Source organism: Lycorma delicatula, chromosome 5 (assembly GCF_047948215.1).
Source record: "Lycorma delicatula isolate Av1 chromosome 5, ASM4794821v1, whole genome shotgun sequence".
Lineage (NCBI taxonomy): Eukaryota > Metazoa > Arthropoda > Insecta > Hemiptera > Fulgoridae > Lycorma > Lycorma delicatula.
This window is the reverse complement of record NC_134459.1, coordinates 98615430-98642503: the sequence shown is the minus strand read 5'-3', so window position 1 is coordinate 98642503 and position 27074 is coordinate 98615430.

The following is a 27074-nucleotide window of genomic DNA, read 5'->3' as shown; positions in this document are numbered from 1 at the left end:
GTCTCGGCCGACGGATGTGTCTGTTCTATTGTACTTCCTGACACCAAGATATTATATAAGCTTAATGACTGTTCCTCTGCGTTCTTTTGTCTAAGAATGCAAAGTAAATTTCCTATGCAATTTACTCCAACTTGAAAGTTATCGAAAACCATAGTAATGACAGCTTCCTAATAATTACCGACTCTAGGAGTGTACTTGAGAGCTTGAGCTGCAGACGTTCTGAATCCATCGTCTAGATTATTCATGATATCGTTTCAAGGAAAAATAAGACTGTGGTTTTGTTATGAGCTCCTGGCCATTGTGGCATCTTCGAGAACGAACGGGCTGATGAGGCTGCCAAGAAAGCGGAAATAAATGGCATCCGAGTAGGGTCGACATGTGAGAGAGACTTCATGAGATCAGTCCGTGCAAAATTGCGAGCTCAGTGGAATAGGTTCTGGCTGCTGAGTCCTCCCACGGCATTACAAACCATCCGGGAGAATATGCTCGAGAAACTTCTTTTCCCGTGCAACAAAAGAGACCAAGACATCTTAACTCAGCTACGGACACTCCAGGCTTACCCACGCTCATTTATTTGTCTCTCCTCAGAAGACCTGTGAGGCGTGCAAAGTCAAATGGTCCGTACACTATCTGCTCTTTGATTGCCCAATCTTTGGAAACATCCAACAAAACTTAGACCTGGGTTCAGATATGAATTCTCTACTAAATCGGAAAGAAGATATAAAACGTCTGTTGCGGTTTCTCTCCTACAGTGGAATGAAAAATACGATTTAGTGGTTGTTACTTGTCTTTGTTTATTCTCTATTGTTCCTGTTTCTTTGTTGTTTATTTCTGTTATTTATGATCATATAGTGTTACTTTAGTCGCTAGTGACTGTAATTGTCGACGCAACTGTAAATAAAAGCAATTAAAAAAGAATAAACAAATTAAGAAAGGTTAAAAGATTTATGGAACTCCTCCATTTACGGGTACACGTTTAAATTTTACTTTAACAAATTAATTTATCTATTTTTATCCAGAAAAGTTTCAAAAATAAAATGTTTTAGGTTATTATTTAAAATTGTTTCAAAATTTTGAAACAGATTTTTTCATTTAGAGAAATATGTATTTTCTTCTCATATGTGATGAATGTCACACATCTTTCTCGTTCAGTGAAAAAAGGTTTCTTTAATTTAGATCAATTGATTTCAACATTAAAAAATACCGATATACCACGTACAAAAAAATGAATTATATCTTAACTTTACAATAAAAAAAATACATTTTCCTAATCTTGAAAACGTTAGAGAACATTTAGAACAAGATTTAAACAATTTTTAAGCTTTTAAACTAAAAAAGTAAAAGTTAGAAAATTTTGTACAAAAAATTCCTAGGGACGTAATAATATTAAAAAAACCTTGCTTCTTTAAAAAACCGAAGAATAAAGCTTATAAAATTTGTAAGAGCAAAATTTCCCCACCCTATCAAAAAATTATTTTGAAATAAAAAGTTTTATGTATGGCTGTGCCATTTAAGCCATGTTAGCAAATTTCAAGATTTTCTTTTTATGGTATTCGAAGTGTGGTCAATAAGTGAAATTCGTTACCATTTCTCTTGAAATATTCATAAAAGTAAGATTTAAGCAATCATATATCATATTTTGCACTATTAATTAACGATATAATTAATAATTAATTTAAAAAATTAAGGAAGTATTTTAATATATTACAAATATTTGGAGGTATTTTAAATTTTTTACCAGTAACTGCTTCTATTAAAGAGGCAGTATGTAAAGAAACATACTGTTCGTATGTCAGTTTATTGAGACATAGTTATCCCGACGTGATATCTCCTCACTCATCGGAATTTTTATAAAATGTAACTATTTCATTTTACCATATTGCAAGCTACGCTTCCAATTTATATATATGAAATATAACGGAATTTATAGTTTTAAGTCTCATTATAAAATGAGACTTAAACAACTCTGAAGCATATTTTCCACAATAATTAGCTACTAAGTCATAATAGAATTAGTGAAAAATCAATACTGACAGAAATTATATTTTTTAGATTTTGACAAGAGGAATGGTTTTTTTCTAACATTCTTGTCACAAAAGAATCAATAAAAATGTAAGAAAAATTACCTTTCAAGATTTGACACCCATCTCCGTATCTTCCTAACCCCTCGACGGAGTTTTAAAAACTTTTGTAAAATTTATTTCTCATGTACAGAAGTCATTCTATCCAATTTCAATTTCTATGTAAAAACGTTCCTGAGACTATATAAAATACAATATAATAAACGCGCGCACGCGTTTATTTATTGTATGTGTACACACACACACACACACACACACACACACACACACACACACACACACACACACACACACACACACATACACACACACACACATACACAGAGAGAGAGAGAGAAAGAAAGAAAGAGAGAGAGAGAAAGAAAGAGAAAGAGAGAGAGAGAGAGAGACAGACAGACAGACTGAGAGAGAGAGAGATAATAATAATAAAAATAATAATAATTTATAAATATAAATGTTTGTTATTAAATGTTACAGCAATCTAAGAATGTAATTTCAGAACACAATTGGTCCAAGTAAGGATGCAGTTTACTGTTGACGGCGTTAAATTTTAGTGAGTAGAGATATATCTTTAACAAGAATTCTGAAGCTGTAAGATTTGTGCTTGCGCGCCTTTCTCACTTTCCACACTTCCTGATGTCTTTGTTATATTGTAGTTAAAGTCATATTACTCCGACTTACAAGAGGAATACTCTTAACCACTTTAAACCGTGTAAATACCATGCTTCCTTTTCCACTTCTGTGTCTCCGGTCTTTGAAATTATTTGCAACCCGCTCAAATATTTCAAACAATCACATCGTATTTCAGTACAATTGTATATAATTCAAACGTAAAATTACATTGTTATCTACTTACAAACGGTAATATTATTATGACAATGAAATTTAATCCGTAATAATGTAATGTTAATAATGAACGTAACAAAAATCAGAAGGTATTGAATAAACCGCCAAAATAAGTAATAAATCTGTAGACATTATAAAAAAATCTTTATTTAGTGTAAATGAAAAAATCCAGACAAAAATTTATCATATAATAAATTTGTATATATTAATTATCGAAATGCAAAAATATATTCGGATGATGACTATGCAATACACAAACTATCTATTTTATTCTTTTCTACTTCTAACATCTTCTTTTTTAATACTGGTTACTTTAATATGGTTTTAGTAGGTTTTCTAAATTTACTGATAACCTTATATAAATTTCATACAAACGAAAAGTAGTTTTATGAAATTTTTGTAAATTTAAACATAGTGAAAATAAACAACTTTAAATTTTATTATTGTATGCATTATTTTATCCTTATGGATTTTTTTATTGAAATTATTCCAGGTCTGGAACTCCTGATATTGAATAACATCCTACTACTGTAAAGTTTAATTTTAGTAGAAGAAATAATTGTTTACTAATTGAGAATAGCACAATTAAAACCTGGGTAATTGTTGCCCAGATTGCAAACGTATCAAATTATTCTTACTACGGTTTTGCAAATAATATAGCATCTCAATACTGAGAATGGATGAATAAGGATTTTGAGAATTTCTTTGTACGTGAAATGATCTTGAGTGAAAGATGTTTGTTATTGAAATAAGGTAGTATAAATTAAATGTATTAACAGGATTATGAAAAAAATAGTATAGAAAATAAAAATGCAAAAAAGTATGAAAATTAGGTAAAGTGTGAAATGTGTGTAGCATACAAACGTCACGCTAAATTCGTTTTTTACCGAAAACCCTATGAAAAAATATTTCTTAACTTAAAATATTAAAGTTTTTCGGTTCCAGTTGTGCCGTCGGGTGCTGCTTCTTAGCGGGGGCTAGGTAGAGCTTTTTAAATTTGTCTTTAATCCAAAAAATAAAAACACCTGGTTTATTGAAGTTTTAAAGATGTGAAAGAACAAAATATCATGGAAAAAATAATCTTACAGAAATAAATTTAGAAATATTATTTTAGAAAACAAAGATTTTTAGGAAAAATCGAAAAATAAATATGACTTCATATGGTTTGAATAGAGAAAGCGAAAAACTTGAGAAAGAATGAAGAAATATTGGGAAGAAAGGAAGTCAAAAGAGAGAAAATAATTAAGATATTTATTGTTGTCCTAAGTTGGCCAATACAAGAAGAAAGTAATAGAGAGCGTTTGAAAAGTTGCTGTGCACTGAAATTTTGGAAGTGTAACGACGAAAATTTCTTAATTATTACTTTTTTGATTATTTCATTATTTTATATAAACGGATATTACAATAACTGGAATAACATATAAAGCGGTGTTGTTGAAAATGAGTTTTTCCAATATTAGTAAAACACTGCACACATTTAGTGTGTTTTCAAAAATTTAAGTTTTTATTTTTAGATCGTCAATCTCGTGCGTGGACTGTTGCGATGCACTACTTGTATCGCTGCCTCACCCCCCATAGAAAGTAATCTAAGGGAGTCAGATCGGGCGATCGTGCAGGTCACAAATCACTCGAAATTATTCGTTAACCAAAGACATTTCGTAAAAAAATCATTAACCTATTAGTTGTGTGGGCTGTGGCACCATCTTGTTGGAACCAACCGTGATTGAACTCCACTTCTGTTAACTGAGTAATGGATTTAGTTATAACAGCACAATAACGGTCACTATTTGCTGTATTTTCAAAGAAGATTGGACCCAGAATGCGCGTTCTACTCACACCGACCCAGATTCCAATTTTCGTTTCGTGTAAAGATTGTTCGTATAATTCATGGTTAGTTGTCGACCACAGTCCTGTATTTTGTGAATTAATGTAGCCTCCCAGATAAAACCATACTTCATCTGTAAAAAAAAAATCGTATATCGAGGATAATTACGCAGTTTGGTCAATAAAACGTTTAAATCATTGACAATAATTTAATCTTTTGTCATGATCTGAAGTTTTCAGTTCTTGAACACACATTATTTAGTAAGGGAAAATTTTCAATTCCGATAAACGAAACGAAAAGAAGCATGTTCAATCATAACTCAACAACTGATGTCTTTGTTTATTACTGAGCAACGCCCAACGAACCTACAGAACAACCAACCTAACGCCGAAAGAACAGAATACTTGACATAATTCTAAAGCATACTGCTCAGCGAATTTCCGAACGACTGTATATAATTGAAGCAGGTTATATTTTCGGTGTTAGCCAAGATATTGTCAAATGAATATCTTTTTCAGATAGGCAGCAAGTGCCAATAACCTAAATTTTGGGAAATTGCTTTTTTCATAGAGTTTTAGACTCTAAATGAATATAATGGGGCAATTTTATGCTGACGATTGGATAGGATAACCCTAGTTGAAGCTCCTAATTACTTTTTTAATTGAATCGAATTGTAAAAATATTTTGTTTGTTCGCGATCATTATACAAGTCGGACCCTTGAGAAAAACAAGTTAAAGTACAGAATTCGAAAGATCTACGGTTTTTAAAACATACTTAAAAATTATACGGTTTTTAAAACGCAACATTTTCTTTTAGCTAAATCGGTATACATACAACAAATTTGAACCAAACTAAACTAAAAAAAAAGAATTCAAAAATTCATTTTGCTGATAAATGGCTACAATATGTTTAAATTACTTTCTGGTATCTTGTATGATCCAATTGAATCAGCTAAAAATTAATTAATTTTAAATTATTATAATTAATATGCTATTAATATATATTTATTTTATTATTATATAATACAATTTTTTTTTATAACTACAAATTTTCCACTCAACTTCTCTATTTAGTCGTTAATATTATCAAAAAGTCAGAAATAAGGTGCGGAATTAAGGCTTCGACGCAGCGGTATTACATTATGTGACTGTCTCGATATTCAATTTCAGTTGAATAACAACTAATATGTACCAGATTTCTTATACCTTTTTGTCATTGAATTCTTAATTAATATACCCATCCACACACTATAAATATTAAATTCCTAGGGAATTTTGACATTAGCACAAGAATATTTTTTTAATGTTTATATAGAATTTCGAAGGACACTTGAATCTTTTGAAATTTTTAATACATTTCAAAGATAAGAGAAAAGTTGAAAGGAATATATATAAATATATATATATACATATAAATGAATGTTTGTTTGTTCCAAAAGCGTTCCTGTACCATTCATCCGATTGCAAAAAAACTTTGTTGACTTGTTGTGCGCATGCCCGCGATGGTTTCTGAATTAGTTTTTATCCGTTTTATGGCGCTGGGGTCGAGACATCGAAAAATTGCATTTATGGTCTAATTTGGCTCATATTTAGATTATACATTAATTACGTAAAAATAAATATTTTTGCAAAAAATGGACCCGTTAGGTTGTGCTGGGTTGATATATTTAGAAAAACTGTATTTATGGACCGATTTGGCTTATATTCAGAATATATTTTAGTTACGTGAAAAAAAAAATTTACAAAAACTATACCTGCTAGGTGGGGCCGGTGTCGAGATATTTACCAAACAAACAAATATACAAACAGATTTTCTTCTTCTATATATACAAAAGGCAATGTCCTTATGTGTGTCCGTTATAAACTAAAAAACTATTTGATCGATAAATCTTCAGCATCATGTGAAAATGCATTACTTTACGCCGGTTGGAGTTTATATAATATAAGCTTCCGTTTTACCTAACGAATGAATTCTCTATTAAACTATTCTTTTTTAAAAAATCTACACAAAAAATTCTACTTCCTGCAAAAATGTTACAAATTAGCGGATTAAATACTTGGAAATTTACTCTATTAAATTCATCTGGGTCAATATTGTTTTAGTTAATTTCAAATTTAATTTTGTGTTAACATTTATAATATTTTAAAGGATGTTTGCACTACTATAAACTTATAAGATTACAGTAATTTCTGTAATGCTGCATTTTATAATTACTATTACATTTATTTTGCTGAAGTTTATTTTTTATTTTTTTACTTTCTTCCCCGCCCACCCGGAACCGGATCCGAAACTAAACATAAATTCGACTTCGAGGGGTGCCATAGCCTCTAACTACCTCGTCGGCAACAAAGTTCTCGCCAGATAGCCAGGACTCAGTCTTTTAGGCGTATGCCTCTAATGAGGGGAAGGGACCCCCAAAGGATCTCCCCACCGGTATTCGGTCTTTATACCTTGCCTCTAATGGGAAACCCCCGAAAGGAATCCTACCAGGACTCATTCTCACTTTTTTCCCAACGGTAATGCAAGGGAGTCCCCACCCGATCATGGTAAGCGGGATGCCGAGGCCTCCCACCCTCTCCCGGATGGGGCTGTCCCTCAGAGATACCATGATGTTCCTACAAAGAAGCAGTTCCAGATGCGATGGAGCCATCTTACATCCCCGACCCCCAGGCGCATGACCATGTGACTTGCAAGACATGCGCCTAGGGTCCTGCTGGCAGTCCTTTCATAAATGACCAGCCTTACCACCACATGTAAAAGAGTGCCATTTCTGTCTGCGCCAGAACAGAACTTGGCCCTGAGGCCTTGATTCCATCATCTGAAGCAAAGATCGTCGGATGTACGCCGCATCACTCGATAGGCCACCCACCCAATCCGAACTCGCACATCAGACAGTAGTTTTTCCGCCAGGATTGGTGGCACTGCCAGTGTAACCTCCTGAATGGAGCCGTAACCAGGCCGCATTGACAGGACATCAATAGTGACTGACTCACCTATCATCCAGTGAAGCTTCCGAAGAAACTCGTCCTGTGACGTGAGAGCATCCACGTTCTTTTCCAGGACGTGGGTTCTTCTGCCACCCCTACCAGCCAGAGCCGTAAAGGTGTCTATCGAGAGAATGCGACTAAACGTTTTTTCTAGGCTTCAACCGATCTATTAGCCTTCGGATTAATAAACAATTTTCGTCGTGTAAATTTTCTAGGATCCCTTTTACAATATTTCAAAGGTCTACGCTTCATATTAACCTTATTGTTACTGTTACATTCGTTGTTTCGCAGTTGCTATTTGGAATAGACTTAAATTGTCCACCTTTTTGGCAATATCCTTGCTGAGTTGGTCCGCCTCGCTACTGTCCGCCCGATCCCGTTGGTACAGGTCCTCCCCTTGGCCCTGACGGACGGAGAGGACTCCTGTTTCCCCGAGTGAAACTATCCCTTTCACCGAGCGGAGAAGGTCTGCAAAGGTCCGCCCCTTTAACTTGACTACAACTGTAGTAGTCGGCGGACCCTGAAAATAAGTAAGACACTTTGAGTTAACTGGAAAATACAATAGATAACTGAATAATATAATAAATAATAGACTAAAAGTAGATTATAATATTAAAAGTAAAAAATGTTTAAGAACTGAACAACTAAATCATAAATAAATAAAGCAGTAAAGGATTAATAATGGAAAATCTTAAATAACAATTCAGATGAGCACAAATATATTGTTACGTGTATTATCAATGTGGTAATGAAATCTCACACAATCATACAAGGATCACATGGATCGTTATCTTGAAAAGTCCAGTTCGAGAGTCCTATCATGTTTATCAAAGGGGCCACCATCTAGGTCCAATTACACAGGAGGAGGTGCCTCCAGTAAAAGTCTTCAGGTAATAACTAAAGTCGTGATTAATTAATCATTAAAAATAAATCTGAAAAAATTCAGTTGTACGCAAACCTTAAAAATATAAACTACCGAATTAATAGTAGAAAATATGGATATAAATATCACATATTCATCATTCCATAAGATAAGTAGAGGTAAACAACATATATAATTAAAAAGATAAATAATAGACGTAAAGTTGAATACTCAAATATTACCTCAAGAATAGAGTCAAATATAAACTTAAATAAATATTAACACAAGTAGTAGTAATAAAGGTAAATACAAACTCAAATATAATAAATACACACCTTCTATTGATGGATCTGATTGATCCATCAATCAGATTTAGCATGTGGAACCTTAATATCTTCACTCTTGTTAAATAATTTTAAAGCGAGATTGATTAATATATCAAAATGTTAACCAATCTTGCTTTAGGAAGAAGCAAGGAAAAGAAAGTTTCTTTACCTTTGTAGAGTGGATACATCTAACCGATTATTACATGTATTCAATCTAGATACATATTTCGAAATCAGGCGTTCAATCTCCCCAGCAAAATATGGAAACGTGGTATTCCTCACGAACCAGGCGGTTGTATTATCTCCTTAGTATCTTATTCTGGAACCATTAGATGACCTTACATTGCTGTTACAGTTGTGCTTCATAGTTCAATTCCATAAGTTCACATTGGCCCAGTAGCAGAGTAAATTAAAAAAAAATAGTTTAGTAAAGAAATCATCCGTTAGGGAGAGCAAAAACTTACATCATACAAACGCCAACCAGCGAAAAATAATTCATTTTCAAAATGATGCTGAAGTCTTGTGTTTAGTCCAAAAAAATAATTACAAGGTAGTTTTATACAACAAATGTCTATTTATATAGAATTTAAATGGTTAAATATACTTCTCATTTATAAATAATTAATTTACGTTTAAAAAGGTTATCTTTAATTTTATTTTCATTAAATTATAGAAAGAAAGTTTCGTTAAAAAAAAAATTTTTATTTACATTAATTTTTGTACAATAAACTTATATATATATATATATACACACACTTTAATCAGCTTTTAATAGAGTTGTATATAAACGTTTTTCTTTTCAAAAAATATTTAATTTTAACTAAAAAAAAAGTTAAGGTTGAGTTATACTAAAATACAAGAGATGAAAATTTTAATGAAGAAAAGTTAATATTAATTTTAATTGGAAATAATAAAATAAAATGTTGAAATCATATATTTTAGCTTTTATTTTCAAGAAATAATACCTTACTTGCCTTATGAAATGAAATAAATTTGTATATATATCGAACTCCTTAGAAAATAATTAAATAACAACAAATTATTCCTTTCTACTTTTCTCTTATCTCTGAAATTTATAATGAATCACAAGATTCAAGTATCCTTCGAAATTGTTTATAAACATTAAAAAAATATTCTTGTGCTAATGTCAAAATTCCCTGGAAATTTAATATTTATAGCGTGTGGATGGATATAAAAATATATTCATTAGGACTTCAACAATAAAAAGGAACTGGTACAAGTTAATCTGTTATGCCACTGAAATTGAATTTCAAGACAGTCGCATAAAGTAATACCGCTGAGTCGAAGCTTATTAGTAAACAGCCTCAATTACGCACTTATTTGTGACTTTTTGATAATTATTAACGACTAAATAGAGAATTTGTATAGAAAATTTTTAGTTATAAAAAAAACGTATTATATAATAACAAAAAAGTTATATTAATTTTAAAACAGAATTAAGTGATGTGTTCAATTGGATCATACAAGACATTAGAAAGTAATTTAAATTTAGCGTAGCCAATTATCGGAAAAACAAATTTTTGAACGCAGTTTTTTTCAATTTAGTTTGGCTTCAATTATTTATATGTATACCGATTTAGCTAAAAGAAAATGTTGCGTTTTAAAAACCGTAGTAGATCTATCGAATTCTGTACTTTAACTTATTTTTTTCAAGGACCCCCCTTGAACAAAGATTGCGAACGAATTTATTAATTTAACTCATCTAAACTTTATTTAGATCAATTTAGAAACTAGCAAATAACATTGAGATCTTGGTTCAACAGATTGAAAACCTGTTACGTCTGCTCACAAAGATAATTTCTATGATCTGTTGATGAGAAATTACATGAAAAGAACAGAATTATTTGAATATTGAAGACTGCTCAGTGTACACGACCAACCATCCAGATGGCAAGGCAGATGCAGGTATTGCGATTGTCATAAAAAAATGGACTGAGGCACAGTCAGCTCCCTTCATTCAGCATAGTCCAAACCAAGCAACCTCAATTGAGATCTTGGACTGGTTAGGGCCAATCAGCCTGGAATCTATTGTCCACCTTGACACGCGATCACCGATGGTGTGACACACTCGTATACCGATTCATTGTGGGAAGTGACTGGAGTACGAAAAATGTATTTTGGAGGGGTCCCGACTCACATTTACACGTGGAAGGGCCATAAAGGTGTCTATCGATAGAATCCGACTAAACGTTTTTTCTAGGCTTCAACCGATGTATTAGCCTTCAAATTAATAAACAATTTTCGTCGTGTAAATTTCCTAGGATCCCTTTTATATTATTTCGAAGGTCTATGCTTCATATTAACCTTAATGTTACTGTTACATTCGTTGTTTCGCAGTTGCTATTTGGAATTGACTTAACTTGTTCCATTGCAACGCACTGAATGATTGGTTATGTAGCCTAACTAAGATCTGACACTGAGTAAATAACGTTTTTTTTTTTATAAAATAAAACTAAACAATAAAATCACACAAATTAAATAATATAATCCGTGATTTAATTCCCGATTTTAAATTCGAATCATGTAATAATCTATATAATTAAAATCACAAACACTTACTAAATACCTATCTTTCAAAATAACATTATAATATATAAGATTAAGTGTAATATTTGTTGTATTTTGTAGCAGTATGATTTGATCTTATTTTTTTTCGTTCAATTTTTAATTTACCTTACTAAACAATGTTTTCCCCTGAAAAATTCTATCTATATCGCTTTGGATTTTAATTAGAGCGATTAGACTTTATTTGGAAAACCAATCTTTGCAACCTCTAGAATTGAGGCGTTATTTGTTTAATTTAAGTCTTTTAATGATCTGGATACCTGAAAATTGAGCGCAAGAGATCATTTTACTTTTATGTTTCAATTCTGAATCTTCTAACCACAAGAGACATATCTTAATCCTTATTTTACTATACAACCATATGGAATAGTTCTTAAAATTAAAACGTTTTTAATAATGTAGGGACCGTGTAGATGCAATTGAACTGGTGTTAAGTATATAAGCTTTTCGCACTTTTAATCTGGACTTCGTTGTCTAGTGTCTTCCACGTATACAAAAAGCGGAAAATTCTCCCAAAATTTGTAATGCGAATTATTTGCATTAAAAAAAAAAAAAAAAAAAACAATAAAAACAGTCCGATAATTAAAAACTAACCGAAGCCAACATATCACATCCAACTCAAATCTTTAACACGAAAAAAATTTAGAAAATAAAAAATGCGTTCGCAGTACTCCTTTAATCCCAATCACACTGTCATCGCCTTCTATTCATCTGTTACATAACTAACATCATCGTTGATCTATATTATATAAATAGATATACAATGATATTTAGCATGAAACAGTTATTCATATATTAAGTAAAGCAGCGTTTTTTCTAACTGTGCGTTGCGAACCGCATTACGTAGGTCACATAATAACATTTTTAGAAAATTTATTTTAACTATTTTGAAATTCTTAAAATATATAGTATATGGGAATGAAAAGCAAATAATCATAAATATAACATATTTAAATCATAAGATTTTAAAGAAAAATGCATACATACTATACGTGGCAAAATAAAATATTCCACAACCAAAATACAGCTAACGACAAGGAAATTCTTATACATATGATGTGCTATATGAAAATTCCTATATGTTGGTTAACGATATGACAAAATATTCTCAAAAAAAAAAAATAAATAAATAAAGGAATCAGGGTAAAAAGAAAGATAAATTGTATAAGATTAGTATACAGTTATAAGTATTGACCGCATGGTTTTGTTAAGATGAAAAACATGACATTCGCCTGGTAATTAGAAAATTGGTATAGACCATGACAGAATATGGAATAAAAATGAATGTTAAGAAAGCTTAAGTGGTGATGATAGGGACAATAAGCCGATGATACTTTAAACAAAAAGAAGGAAGAATTGAACAAGTAAAACAGCACAAATATTTCGTTACCATATTAAGAGAAGTTAGAAAAAAGAAAACAAAATAAAAACCAAGACAATCAATGTGTAAGAAAAAACTTAATAAAAACCAAATAAAAAAAAAAACATCTATAATACGTAATAAGACGCGGTTAGATTTGAAGAAGTTCTTATGTACGGATATAAAACACAGGCTTTAAGAGGTAGAGAAAAAGAAAGAAGGGCTAGAGGCGTTTTAAATACCGGCACGAAGGAAATTAAGAGAAGAGTTAAATAGACAGAAAAGTGAAAAACCAATAAGAATGAGAAGAGTTAATCAGAATAGAAGCTTAATAGGAAAAATTCAGAATAGTAAAGCTAACTGGTTAAGACATATTATAACAGAACAGAACTGAATAAAACAGTGTTAAAAAATAGAAAGCGCAAAGGTGAGAGACAGTTTTAGACAGTTTAAAAGGAAAAGAAAGCTAACAAGATTTTAAAAATTCAACTCGGACTAGAGCAAATTGAAGACGGACTTTGTGTAAGAGACCAGCGTCGTGACAGATAAATATATAATAATAGGAGAAAAACCTACTGAAAATGATCAGTTAGAAACATTTTAAAACTTTAATAATAACAAATTTGATAAAAATAGTTGGGTTGTTGAAATTCTGCTCAGGATTTTAAACATTTGAATATTGAGATACTGACAAAGATTGATGAAGATTTCATCAATCTGTCAGAAAATATATCATTAAAACAGATATTTTATCGCAAATAATTGATAACTTTTCGATACCAGTTAAATCATTTGTCTAGTTATCTCAACACTAGCTCTAAAGATACCTCTTCATTTCTCACTTACATCCTAGGGTAAAAATGTATTTTTGACAAACTTGGGAGTAAAGTAGAAATATTGAAATAGGCTACAATTGCCGGAACACCTTGCGAAAACACTCAGTTTTCCTAACTGACTGGTGGGCGGGAATTAACTCCCTATTGAAAATTGTTTATATGTTATTTAATACTTAACTGTTTTCATGAAACAGAAAGCATTTTGCTCCTTACAATGGTAAAATTTATTACATGATATCTCATTTATGTCATTGCAGGTAGGTATCAGTGGAGGACCATGACGCAACATCTAACCTTGCATGAGCTGGTTTAACTGGCATCCCGGTACGAACTATGGCGGTCCATGGTACAAGTACAGGTGGCGAAGTATCAAAAAACCTAGTGCTTCGGTAGATGCAAAGATCATAAGAAATTGCCACTGGAAGCTAATGGATGCAGGTTCTGTATCACTTGTTAGGAGACGCGGTCATCCCTCAACATCCAGGAAGGAGGAAAATGAGCAAGTGGTTCAGGAAATGTTCACTCGAAGTCCTCAGAAATCACAAAGAAAGGCATCTCGCGAAAGTGGTTTAATCCGACTCACAATCTGAACTGTTCTTATAAAAGAGTTGAATTTTCGTCCATGGAAGCCACATTACTGCCAAGAATTATCGCTGGAAGACTGTGGTCATCGTTTCTAATATGGGGAGATGATGAAGTATGAAGTCTGGTCCGATAATTTCGGTAATATCCTGTGGTCAGATGAAGCCGTGTGCTATGTTGGAGGTTTGTTAACCGGCACAGTTTTTATTATTGAGCAACAGAGGATCCGAGGGTGTTGTTGAAAAAAGCCAACATTGTCCAAAGGTCACAGTGTGGTGCGGCATGACATCCACGAAAGTTGGTCCATATCTCATTCGGGACACAATGAATATAGAACGGTACCTTGATAGCCTTGACGATTATGTTCACAGTATTTTATCCACTTGGGAAAATTATAACAACCTAATCTTTATGCAAGATGGGGTTCTGACTCACTTCGCAAGTCCTGTCCATGTGTAGCTCGACACCCATTTTTCAGGGGGCTGGTTCGGGCGTCGTGGCCCCCTTGAATAGCGAGCAAGGAGTCCTGACCTAACGCTCTGCGACTTCTTCCTCTGAAGGTGGGCGAAAGAGAAAGTTTATCGCACAAAACCAAAAACTCTTGATGAATTGTCGGTGCGAATTCGCCAAGTTTTTGGAAAAGTACCGCTGGTTTATCTGCAGAAGTTTGTCGCAAACATCCCCGTCCGATTACGGAAACTGGTGGTGCCTATGTGGAATTTTAGAAATGCATAACAATTATAGTATTGAAAGGAACAAATTATTTTTTGTTTCATGAAAATTAGTTAAGCATTAAAAAAGTTATAAACTATTTTCAATAGGGACTTAATTCCCGCCCGTAAGTAAAACATCTGAGGTAAAATCAGTACTAATTGAAGTTAGTTTCCATGGTTAGCAATGATGGTAACTGTTCAATCCTTGTAATTTTCACAAAGAAGGTATTATTAGCAGGGATTAATATCAATTTCGTTGGTCTTGGCTTATACGTAACAATATTCAGTTCATATCGGTATATGGTGTTTATTATTTTGGGAATGACTATTTCATTTAAAAGTGATTGGAATATAATCAGATTCCTACAACCGTTTGCTTATAGATATTATTATAAATTCATATATTTTTTGGAGATAAAATTATTTTATCTTGTTAAGAATTGCTATTTATAACAGTTTTCTCTGTAAAATCATTATTACAAGAAAAGAATATTTGGGTCGGGGTGAAAAAGTTTCAGAACCACTAAAGTAAATAAGCAAATAAAAATAAACTATCACAAAAAAAATGATAGTAATAATTTATCTTGTCCTAATATTAATTACAAAAACAATAATAAAAAGAGATTGTACTAATCTCTGAGTAATTTCATAATTGTAAAAAAGATAATTGTTTTGTAAGGAAGTAATGTTATTGTTTAAATAAAATATAGGCTGAACAACGGTAGACTAATGTTTACCAGGTTACCTGTGCTACACATTAAATCTGAAACACGCAAACCTTAAACACGCAAAAAATTTTAACTCTTTTACACAATTTGTTGTAGTAATTACCTAATAAAACTTATGAATGTAATCGCAGATTATTTATTAAATCAGATTTTTATTAAAAAATAGTAGACGTAAAAACATACACTGATAATAATTTTTGCTTTTTATTTTTATTATGATATTGTACATTATAATTATCATGATCTGCTAACACGTGAATTAGAAACAATTTTATCCCCTCTTTATATCGTTGTATTTGAATACTTAATCACAAAGAAAACGGGGACAAAATAATGCCATGAAATATAATTCAATTCCTTCCTTTTATGAACTTATTTATATACGAAACATTTTTCAAGCATATTTTAATTAATAAACTTCCTTAATGTTTAAAACCTTTGTATGTAATGTTTGTAACCTTTATAATTCATCACCGAGAAATGACTATCGGAAGACGTGATCAACGTAAATTCCTTTCTTTTTTTTTAATTTTTAAATAAAAATGGATAAGCTATTATAACCGAAAAAAAGTTTATTCATAATTAAAAACTTAATAAAAATTTTATGGGACGTTCAGAAACTGTCATGTTATTACCACGTTATAATCATCCATTATACTTTATCACTGTTATATTCAACATGTTTATATTTCCTATCTTTGAAACTGGCTTATGTTACGTACCTATATACTTAAAAAGTCTGATTACGTAATCTATCACAGATAAATATATAACACCTATAACAGAATTGGTGAAAGGTGAAGTTCCAAAATAAATAAATCTCAAAAATGATAAATGAAATTTATCAGTAAAACGTGATTCCTTACATGAAATTTAAATTACAAAATATCTCACACGACAATTACTAAAAGTAGAAATAAGTGACTGCGTCACTAATAGCAAAAAATAAAATGTTCACGTTAATATATAACAGATTAGATTTTATTATAAAATTAATAAATTAAAAATTAGGAAATGTTTAAATAACATTTAAAATAAAATTTAATTGTAATCTAAAATTAGATAGCGTAATCGGTTGTTAAATAGTAATCTTTATTAGATACTAAGGAATTGGAAAAAAGAAGGTAATTAAATAAATAATATGTTAATAACAAAGTAAATAATTTTTAATTAAATTAATTATTCAGCTAAACATCTTTTAACTTAAACAACTTTTCAAATTTTCATAACTTATTTAATTGTATTAGCAAATATTTATAATTTTTAAACAAAGTTGGAAATAATTTTTGCATATTGTTTTAAAAGCGTTGGATTAATCAATTTTTTTATTATTATTTATCAGTGTCAATATTTATTTATTTTATAATTTCTTCTTTTTTCTATAAATATCTTCTTACCGACTTATTGGAAAATTTTTCGAATTTATTCTTATAACCGTTAAGCAAAGAAATTAACACACATACATACATATTTACATATATATATATATTTATTTATATTAGGATCTCCTCCGTCACGGCTTAGCCCGTCCTATATGGTTATTTGCGTTTCCCATCGTGGTCAATTTTTTTTATTTTATGATTTTTTAGTCAAGTAACCGGAGGTAGGTTTAGCCAGTCGCGTCACACATACAGTAAGAGTGGCAGTGGCTATGTTAGTCGCGCCATCGTTGCATCCCTTAAAAAATCGAAATGAAAAAAAACACGAAAATTATTTTCAGATATTTATTTGAAGAATATTTACAAGCACCAATCTAGTGAATAACTCGTTTAATAAGGGAAATTTGCAATCATTGTTCAAATTTTTTTACCTTTCTTCTCTCTCTCTCACAGACACACTTTCACCCTATATATATATATATATATATATACATCGAGAGAGAGAGAAAATGTGTGAGGGGGGAAGAGTAAGGGGGGGGGGGAGAGACAGAGAGACAGTCAGACCGACTGACACATACACAGACAGATAAACAGGCAGAGAGTTTGATTGTGCGGGTGGTGGGAGGGGAGAATAAAGTATGGCATCACATAAATAACTTTTCAACAGTTAAATATAGAAAAAATTAAATTTAGTTTGGTAAATTAAATTACACTAAGTAGAAGCATATGTACTTCTACTTCAAAATTATCTATTTTTCGGTAGGTGGTATCCTATGGTGAAGCAAGTAAAAATTTTAAATAGAAAATGATGGAGTTGTGACAAACTACTTTGAAAGGTTCTAAAAAATAGAAATTTTGATATAAATAAAAACTGTGGGCTAACAACCCTTACCAGATTAGCGACTATTTAATTTTTTGTCACTACTAATATCAAACATGGCTAACAGTTACCTCCAAGTTGCGGTTTCATACAAAAAAAAGAAGAAAAAGAGATGATTTTGAGAAACGAGTATATGTTTAATTATAATGTTTTATAGTTCATTAGTCATAAGGAAGTGTGTCCATTTTTAAAACAAGTTATGAAAATTATTAAATGGTCACCATTTTGGTTAGGGTTATCATAAGCCAAAGATTTTTACGTAACCATTTTTGTTTTTCATTGACCTTCAAAATGATTTGTTGCAATCCTACCGTATCCATTTAAAAATTTGATTCCCTTTTACATAAGATCTCATTTACACGAGATCACCTCCCCTACTAGTCCCCAATGGAGTTTTCTCTCCCTTGGGGGTTACGAGTGAGAGGTGATCTCATACTGAAAATATACTGTTTTGATATAGGAACATTGAATAAAATTAATATTATGAATTGAATTAAAATGTAATTTTTCTACGTTGAAACGTTACTTTTTAACAACGGATATTATAATAAAACATTTAAACATTTATTTAATTTTTGATAAATATAAATAACTAACATATTGCAGATCTCGATATTACAAATAACTGAAATTTGGCACGCTCATTTAAGCATTTATATTTTAGTTACTTTTACCTAATGGCTCTAGAATTGACATGTGGTAGAAAATACTACCAATAGTGAATGATATATTATATTAATAAATAACAAAACCATCCTATGCCAGGCTTACAAGGGAACATAGAGAGTAATGTGTTTACATCTTCTTAAACATGAATATTTTCTTGCTTTTCTTTCAGACTCCAGGTTATACTCGTTCTATCAGCAAAATTTTTGCTGTATTCAGCAGAGATTGGTCTAATTGTTTACATCATTATTTTCAGAGATAGTAGGTGTTATTGACTTCTTTTATACCTCAAGTGCTTTTTATTCGTTAAAATCGTAATAAAGACTTGGATAAATTATTATAAAATAACAAGTAAATGTATTCTTTTCTTTTGTAGCTTTAAAGGAGAAACAAAAGCACCGAAGCATCGGTTCTTTCATCTATGTAAGGGAAGATCAGTAATTCAGATCAATATATATGTTTAAAGTTAGAACAAATTACTATAAAGAATTATACAAAATTGATTTAATAATTGTTATTAAGATAATAATTACTATAATTTTTTCCGCTAAGAACACTATAACTTCTATTTTTCGGTTTATCTTTCTTAGCTTCATTCTTTTACTATATGTTGACGCGTTTCGGAACCACTCCATTGTTAAAACTTATTGTACTCTTTTTTTTAATGGAAGTAGGGTGGGCGGATGGTTGGTAGGATGAGGGTACAATAAGAATTGAATTATATAACAATATATAATAAAAGAATGGAGTTAAGAAAGATAAACAGTACTCAACATAGAAAATTGATTTTAATCAATAAATATTGAAATCAGAGAGACAATGCAGTTTGTTTAACGAGGTCTAATAATAATTTGAATTTGGATATGTTAATATTCTAGTAAAAGCTAAAATGTTTATTAGTACAAAATTTAATATCACTTAATGGTTTTAAATTATATCAGAAAAGGAAAATATTAAAACCCTTGTAAAAAGCTATAGGAATGATTTTACCTTAAAATATAAGAGGTTTAATAATAATTTGACAAATTCAAGCCAATGGTCTAACAAGAAAAAATATTATAAAATAAAACAATTCTGTTAAAATATTTCAATTACTTACTACCTGTAGTATTAATAAAACAAGTTAAAAATAAATATAACTTGTTGCTTAATTATAATTACATTAAATTATATGCATGCAGTTATAATTACAAAATATGCGTGAATGCACAGGATTTGTGTGTAAATTTGAGAGTATATGCATGCCTACGTTGAACGAGGTTAGCATACAGGCGCTTTAACACATACTCTCAAATGTTAATTATAATTACGTAGACGAACAATTAAATTTCATCCGATGTAAATCAAACTCATACCAGTTTATCCTCAATTACCTTTTAATAGATCCTTTATAAGTAATTAAATGTTACATAAATGTTGTACATTTTTAAACACGAATTTTTACATCGTTTATATATATATATATAAATATATATACAATCGGTTAGGAAGAAATCGAACCTGGCATTAATTTTATGACTAATTTAAAGAATTTTTTTTAATTATTATTAATTTATTATTTTTTATTATTTTTTTTTTTTTAGTTCACCCAGATAAAAACTGTAAAATCTAAAAATTTACATTTTAATAGGTATAGAGTTTAAAAATATGTATCAGATTTCATACCATTTTTATTTATTTATTTTTTGCTCTTTGCAGTTTTCAATTAAAAAATGCAAAATTAAATTAAAAATTTTAAATTATGAGTATATTGATTTCTAAATTATACTTTCATTATTTATTTATTTTCATTTTTTATAGGTTAAAATGATAATTGTGTGTGGGTAATTACATATTTAATTACGCAAATTATAAAAGCGTACAATTAATTTTATTTTTCAACCTAGTATTAAAATAATTAATTAATTTTATAATGGACAAAAAATTCTGTCTAGTAAGTTATTTATTATTTCAAAGATTATTATTTATATATATTAAATTTAATAAAAAAATAAAATAAATTTAAAAAAGAAAATTAAAAAAAAGCTTTTGTCTTGTTTTAAAGAAAATTACGTTTAAAAAAATTTTCTGTTTACGCATGACTAAAACGAAAAGCGTGGGCGCGCTCTCATATACAACGAATTTGTAATTAGATCGTGTCCCATGAGTTTCTTTGCAGTCATACATAAATAGAACTATTTTTAAATGTAATTTTCTTGAAGTAATTTTTAAAAAAAATTTCTTAAAAACAAAAGAAAAGCATTTTAAAAAATTTTTTTTTCTTTAATTGTATAAGTATTAAAACAGACAAATACGTTTTTAGTTTAGCTGTTTCAATTCTTTAACAAACAAAAAAAATCTATATGTAGTTTTTCCCTTTATTATATTCTGAAGAATTAGTTTTCATTACTATAAATGATACTAGTTATTAATAACTAAATAATTGATTTAATTATAAATATAACTAAATCAGATGATTTACTTACAAATAGCTTAATGATTTGCCACTTAACCTCCATGGTGCGAAAGGTAGCGTCTCGGGTTTTCATCCGAAGATCCTGGGTTCAAAACCCAGTCACGCATGGCATTTACACACCTTACACAAAATTGCCGTTTCATTTCAGCCTTTATATTACCTAACGGTAGTTTTAGAAGTTAAAAAAAGCAGATGATTAGCGTACAAAAATTTTAGAAGATAAATTTTCACTAGTTTTATTAAAATCCGCTTCAACAGCCACCTGATGTATTCATACATTTATATTACTTAAAAACTAAACAAATGTATAAGAGCCCTTTGCCCACAAAAATATAGTCGTAGAAGATCATGAACGGGAAAATTATATTTAGATTTATATTTATATAGGAGTAAAATATTTTACTACCTCAGGGATTACTAGTATTATTTTTATTATTTATTGTATTAAGATTTATATTACCATATCATTAAACTTAAAATTTTAATTATTAATTTTCTGGTATTAAGAGAATAGTTCATTTTTTCTCTATTTAGTAGCATTCATTTTTTTGCTCGTCGCTTATGCCAATATTGATGAGTATTTTTAAAGAAAACTCACTTCAAAACAATACAAATCATTGGTGGTATACACTATTTCCCAATCAAATTTCTGTTAAAATATGAAATTTTATTTCATTATATAAATTTTTCTTGAAAAAATAAAATAAAACGAACTCCTTTTTGACTATTTATTAACCTAAGTGATTTCACTCACGTCCGCAAAGCCCAATTTTTTAAAATATATCTTTTTAGTAATATGTAACTTATTCATACTGCTCTAGTTCAATACAGGCATTTTTTAACAATAGTTTTCATTTTTAGGGCATTTTTAAATAGCTAAGCTATTCTAATAATAAAAAAAAATAATGTTTTTTTGAACTGAAATAAAATTATGTCTTCCAAAGTAAAACAACAATTATTACGTCACAGATGAATTAATATTTTTACTAAATAAAAATATAATAAAAATTTCAAAGCAATTTGGATGATGTAGAGAAAATCTCGCAAGAAGTTGATCATTTGGAATGTTATCTTTCAAACATTCTACAATTTGTTAATAACTAATACAATAATTATTTTACTCTTTATTCTTCCAAAAGTTATTTTAGAAGAATTTATTTTAAAATAACGAATTCAACCCCTACTTTTAATAACTATTATCAATTAATTATGGAATAAATTTTCTTATTTACAAAAATGATACTTGACCACCGAAAGACTTTTCCGTTATTATTAAGCACTTTTTTTAACTTTAAAACTCATTAGTTATTGCGTAATTAGCTCAGGATGGTACTGCTTCAATTGTTCTGTTATTTTGTGGTGATTTCAGGTAGGAAATCTTTACATTTAAAACATAGACTGCTTGTTTTTGTTTTGTTGTCCTGGTATTCGAAAACTGGCTGTAATTTACGTTTTAAATTAATTTTGTTTATTAATGTGGTTATTATACAGGGGATGATTCACGAAGTATATAAGAAAATATCACGACATTTTTTACCTGTGAAAATAAAGAAGAAGGTTCATGGAAACATTGGTTCGAAAACACTTCTTTAGCGAGTGTCTGCTGGCAAAAGAATTCGCTCTGATTTCTGCGTTTTCGGTAGAATTAAACCAAACATTCATGAGACACAGATTAAAGGATAAGTGTAGTGGATTTATATAAAATTTGACCTAAAAAACTAAAAAACAAAAAAAAAGTAGTTGTCAGGACTATATGAATAGTGGTTTTTGAGAAATTTGGGGTAAAAAAAAAAGATTGTGGTCGTAAAATACACCATGTTATGTTTGACGTAAAATAATTTTGTTAAATGGAGCATAAACACATAAAACATATAAAAAACAAAGCATGCAGAGAATTTGATTTCGAGTAAAATGGTATGGATAAAGTCTACAGAAACTAAACTCATACGTAAGAATTTTGAAGTTTATTAACATCAAAAAAACATATCAGATGTGGAAATCCTTGTAAAGGCAGTTGCTTTTGTGTGGATTTGAAAGTTAGACTGTAGATACCGGCGTTCTCTGGTGGTTAGGTTTCAATTAACCACACGTCTCGGGAGTGGTCGACCTAAGTATGTTACAGACTACATGTTTGTACATTTACACTTACACTGCAGCTACGTCAGGCCTGGCAAGTAAATAGCTGTCATTGTATTTGTCTACACACGCATACACACACACACACACACACACACACACACGCACACACACACACACACACCCAGACCCGGGAATAGCTGGAGAAAATAAATATTATTTCAACAAATTAAATATTTCAGAAAAATAAACAATCAAAAATTTAAAAAAAAATCAAATGAAACAATTCATATATATATATTTTTTAATCATACGTTCATTTGAAGTTTCTTTACGTTTGTGCGTTCGCGCGCATGTACATTTACGTATGTTTCTGTGTTTGAATGATGGATTGAATTATCGTTAATGTAAGTTTACGTAACGATAAAAAAGAATTGGAGTAAAAATCTCTGAAATTAAAAGTTGTTTTTTAAGAACATCAGGATATTTATGCATTATAAAAATTTTATTGAATAAATGATTATATTTTACATAAAAAATATATAATTTATTTGTGTATTATTTTATTTAAAAAAACAAAACATCAAAATTAAATACTATTTAAAGGCCTTTTTTTTACTCGTTACAAGATCGGTAACACAATTTCTTTAGAAGCAATTAAGGGAGAAGAATAGAAGCTGCAATTAAGCATACCCTAGATTTCATATTACACTCCCTTACATTCAGAAACAATTTGTACCCGGACAGAAAAACGAAGGAAAATGTGAAGCCGTAACATCTGTTTTTTGTTTTTGTTTTCATGGCAGATCCCAAAGGGAATTAAGTATGATGTGGCTGCTCAATTGTTAAAGAAAAACAATCATGTTTTGAGTACACTTTGTTCATCTCACAATGATCCCATCTGTATAGCGACACACAAACACACACGCCCATATATACACAAATACACGTTCACACACCGGGTAGATTACTGTATTTTTAAAACATTTAATACTCGTTCCAGATTATATCCTTTCCCTAAGCTTCATTCCTCTTAAAGTAGATTAGATTTCTTGTTCAATTATTAAAGTGGATCTTTTATTGTGTTCGATTGTAATTTATCTACGATTTAATTTATCTCGACAAAAATGTAAGTAAAACAATTACGTTAATGTAAACAGTTTTAATTTAACAAATTACAGTTTTACTACGAAAAATTATTTGTTCAAAATAAACGATATTTCGGATTCTAAATAAATCAATAGATTGCATTTGTTTTTCAACCGGTTGGTTTCGCAACACCAGAAACTTATAAGAGAAAAGCATTCTGAAAGTAAATAAAGGGTTAATATCAACGACCGAAATTACCTTTTTATAAACTATTTCCCGAAGTGAAGCAACGATGGATGTAATTTCATTTCAAATGAGAACATATATTAACGATTGAAAATCATTATATCTAACTCAAAAGGTATTAATGAAGACAATGTTTAAAAGTATTATCAAAGTTTACCTGATGTAATTTTCTTAGTAATTAACAGTTTTGAATATTTAATTGATTTTTATAAAAACATTTAATTAAACAAAGTATCATATTAATAACCGCACAGTGATTTAAAAGTATATGTAATTAAACAAAAAACTTAATTTATTTCATTGTTTTTATGCATAATTTTTTAAACTTCGAATTTGTATTTGAAGAAGTGAGACACGTAACCAAAAATTTAATGTAAAATAAAAATCAGTATTTCTTTTTATTTAACTTCATAAAGTTACAAGACTTTTATTTATTGTATTAAATTTTTCCTTCTATATTTGCTATATGTGTACAATGAAACGACAACAATAAATAATCCAGAGTTTTTGAGTCTTAGTTAAAAATACTAACTTTCATTCGATTGTAATAATTATCTAAAGAAAGATTAATTATCTTATTAAAGATTTATTTACGAAAGATTTAAAAATATCTAATGAATATTTGTTATTATTATGGAAACCTATGTCCTCAGTAACAGCAAAATCCATATTTCGCGAACAAGATTGGTTTCAACAAACTGGAAAACAGTACAGTATTATAAATAACTGTTGAACTGATTAAACTACTTTGAAATTATTAGAATTAAATTAATTATTAAAAAATAAATAGATATCTTTTTTTGACACAGTGTTTAATTTATAATCGGTTTCGATTTATCGAACAATAAGTAAATTTGAAAACAAAAAAAAATGACGTAGAGAGAGGGGTTTCCAATGAAATCCCTCAAAGAACAGTGTATGTATTCATATCTATTATAATATACATAAATATACAATAAACATAAAAAAGTACATAAATAGATGAGTCCAAAGAAGATTAATCAAGTTCAGAACATAAAAAGCAAAGAAAGCACCAAAAACTAATCTTATAAATCACACAAAGTATAGTTATATAGGTTTACATACAATAATTTATATTATTAAGAAATTAAATTAAATTACTTATAAGTAAATTTGAAAACAAAGAAAAAATGACGTAGAGAGAGGGGTTTCCAATGAAATCCCTCAAAGAACAGTGTATAAATATGAAAATAAAGCTACCCCTAACCTTATCCCCAATTTAAATACAAAAAAAAAAATTAATTTACATACTTATAAGTATATTTTACTAATGAAAAAAAAGAAAAGTGAAACAATAACAAAAATAAAATAAATAAATTTGGAATATGATTAAGTCTTAATAAAACGCTAAGCTAGCCAACACTATTAAGTATTTGTTATGCTTATCTATATTGCCGTGTGAATTGAGTATTTATAATACAAAAATGGTCTGTCAGATCAATGTTTGGTGCCCAAAAGTATGAACCACGTAGACTAATATTTAGAAAATTAAAAATGTTAACTTATCCATGTGCTTACATTTCTGAACGTGCAATTTTTCTTAAAAAACATAATAATTTATTCATAAAAAAATTAAAATATTCACTTCAATTCAACCAGTCAACAAAAGTTTTTTCATGTAACTCATCAAACTACTTTGGCTTAGAGAAAGAACCTTACTATGTTTTCGTTACCATTTCAAATAAATTTCTGAAGCATTTAAAATCTCCTAGCACCAATTTATTTAAAATAAAAAAATTATAAAAATTAAAAACACAACTGCCAAAATATAAAAAAGTAAAAAAAATAAATAAATCAAACTAAAAAAAAAGAAAACAAGGTATGATAATAAAGTACTAAACATCGTTATGCAGTAGTTAATTAAATAAGGTAATGACATATTTACTTTTAGACAGTTCTAATTTGTTTAAATAAATGTTTCATGTTGTAGAAATAGCAGGCATTTAAGGTTGTCTAGTGATTTCTCACAGGAATTATATATATATATATATATATATATATATATATATAAAGTTACAGTAACTTTATAATCTGTTCAGAATTAAAATTGAACAATAAGTAAATAAGCAAAATTTGGAATGAACACTAAGAAGCTACAGACCCAGTGGTTTGTAACTTAAAAGTTAACAACGAAAAGAAATTAAATAAAACTGAAGACGACTTTGTAAAGATGGTTTATAAAACCACTTAACTGAATCGATGTATCAAATCAGGAATATTGTTTTTCATTAATCATGATAAATCGCTGATATTGTTATCCAATAAATTGAATACCATATAATTTGGATGCCGATCCAAACGATTTTGATATCGTCTTATCCTATATTAAAGAATTAAATGTTTAGTAAGAAGAAACAACACCAACAAATAAGAGCAAGAAGAAAAAAACATGCTTACATGATCGAACATACTGCCTGTCAAAAAATCATAAGATTTTTTCTTAAACTTTGTAAATAATGAATAACAACAATAACAATTATAAAATAAATTTATAAATTTTACTACCGTAATTCATTCATTCAATATCGT